We start from the raw sequence: 2,064 nt of genomic DNA, 5'->3' as shown, positions 1-2,064 counted from the left end.
TATGTATTAGTCAATTACTGTGATATCTAATGTGTAATATGTATTAGTCAATTACTGTAATATCAAATGTGTAATATGTATTAGTCAAATTACTGTAATATCAAATGTGTAATATTTATAGTCAATTCCTGTAATATCATGAGTAGTATATATAGTCAATACTGTAATTTCAAATGTGTAATATTTATAGTCAATTACTGTAATATCAGAGTGAAACTAAAATACAGTGTTCTAATTCTGACTCTTTCCATGAACCTCTACACTACCTACATTTATCATGGACAATGGGCTTTAGGGGAACTGGGCGTGTGACCTGTGGTTGGCTATCGACTATGTGGCGAGCAACGCCTCCGTCATGAACCTTCTGGTGATCAGCTTCGACCGCTACTTCTCTGCAACTCGACCTCTGACTTACGGGCCAAGAGGACCACCAGAGAGCTCATGACTATGATCAGCATGGCCTGGTCCGTGTCCTTCATCCTGTGGGCCCTGACTATACTCTTCTGGCAGTACATCGTAGGGAGCGCACTGTGCCTCCTGGAGAATGCTTTATTCAGTTTCTCTGGGAGCCTATTATCACATTCTGCACACAGCCATCGCTGCCTTCTCACCTACGGTTACCATCATGACGGTTCTCTACTGGAGGATCTACAGAGAGACAGAGAACAGGCAGAAGGACCTGGCGAAGTTGAGGGTCTGGGGCAGGGAACAAGGCGGGCCAGGGGGTAGCCAGAAGGATGAGGAGGAGAAGAAGGAGGAGAACCCAGGAAGAGGAGGCTCCCATGATGCCCAAAACAGGAAGCTCCAGGAGCTGCAGCAGTTACGAGCTAACCAGGCCGGTCAGAAAGACTCTGGAGCCAAGAAGACCAGAGGGCGCTTCCGGTTCCTGGCAGGTGAGTAGGTGGTCCAAAGAAGAAGACAATCACAGTGGGAGGAGAGCCGGAACACAGCAGCTCCGATAGCTGGAACAACAACGATGGGGGCGGGGCCTCACATGGACCAATCAGACTCTGACGAGGAGAGGCGACGGAGTCAAGCCGAGCTATCTATTCCATCGTGGTCAACCTGCCGGGGATAAACTCCACCCCTGGTAACAACCCCTAACAACGACCCCCAGCTGACATCTCCAGAGGACCAGGATGCTACGAAGGACCTCTCCCGGCAAGGGGGCGATAATAAGGACAGAAGACATCCTTTAATCACAAGAAGGGAGAAAGACAAGGAAGACAACAGCCACCACCAACGCTCCTTCTCTAAAACCCCTGTCACTTCCTGAAGTCTTCATCCAGACCTCCACCAAGAGCCACCAAACAGGGTGATGTGAGCCACCTCCAAGTCCCCCCTCCTCGGCCCCCATCTCCTTGAAGGATGCAGCCATGGCCAAGCTTGGCCTCAAAGCCAAGACCCAGATCACCAAGCGTAAGAAGCAGAGTGTAGTCAAGGAGAAGAAAGAGAAGAAAGCCGCCCAGACTCTCAGTGCCATCCTGTTGGCTTTCATCATAACCTGGACTCCCTATAACATTATGGTGTTGGTCAGCACCTTCTGTACTGGCTGCATCCCTGGGGCTCTGTGGGCTCTGGGCTATTGGCTGTGTTACGTCAACAGCACCATCAACCCCATGTGTTACGCCATGCAACCTCACCTTCAGGAACACCTTCAAGATGATTCTGCTCTGCCGTTGGCAGGACATCAACAAGATGCAACAAGCCTCGGTTCCAGTAGAGGCAGACGGTCGCCTTCCGCAAGAAGGAGCCCTTGCAGGTGTAATCTACTGGGGCCCTGGGTCAGCTGTATAGGGCTCTGTCGGGCCTCTCTGGGATGATTTATATCAACAGGACAGTTGGCCAGGGAGATGGACTGTACTTACGAGCCTTTCTCAACGATGAAGAGATCACATAATAATATTATAATACAAAAGAAAAATAGAAACACGACAAATAAAATACACAATTATTTTCAATTAACTCTGCATCTCTTTCAACTATTTACTTTTCCCCCCACAACTGACACCAGTTTGGCGCCAAAACATTGACAACAAAGACATATTCAACATAATAAAACCA

At 48.5% G+C, this 2,064-nt stretch overlaps 1 pseudogene; it reads left to right on the top strand.

Annotated features, from left to right (window-relative positions):
* Positions 1-209: 209 nt before the first annotated feature.
* LOC135529353 (muscarinic acetylcholine receptor M3-like) lies at positions 210-1,768 on the top strand (annotated as a pseudogene).
* Positions 1,769-2,064: the final 296 nt, after the last annotated feature.

Source organism: Oncorhynchus masou, unplaced genomic scaffold, assembly GCF_036934945.1.
Source record: "Oncorhynchus masou masou isolate Uvic2021 unplaced genomic scaffold, UVic_Omas_1.1 unplaced_scaffold_1144, whole genome shotgun sequence".
NCBI classification, from domain to species: domain Eukaryota; kingdom Metazoa; phylum Chordata; class Actinopteri; order Salmoniformes; family Salmonidae; genus Oncorhynchus; species Oncorhynchus masou.
This window is presented reverse-complemented; position numbering and strand designations above follow the sequence as displayed.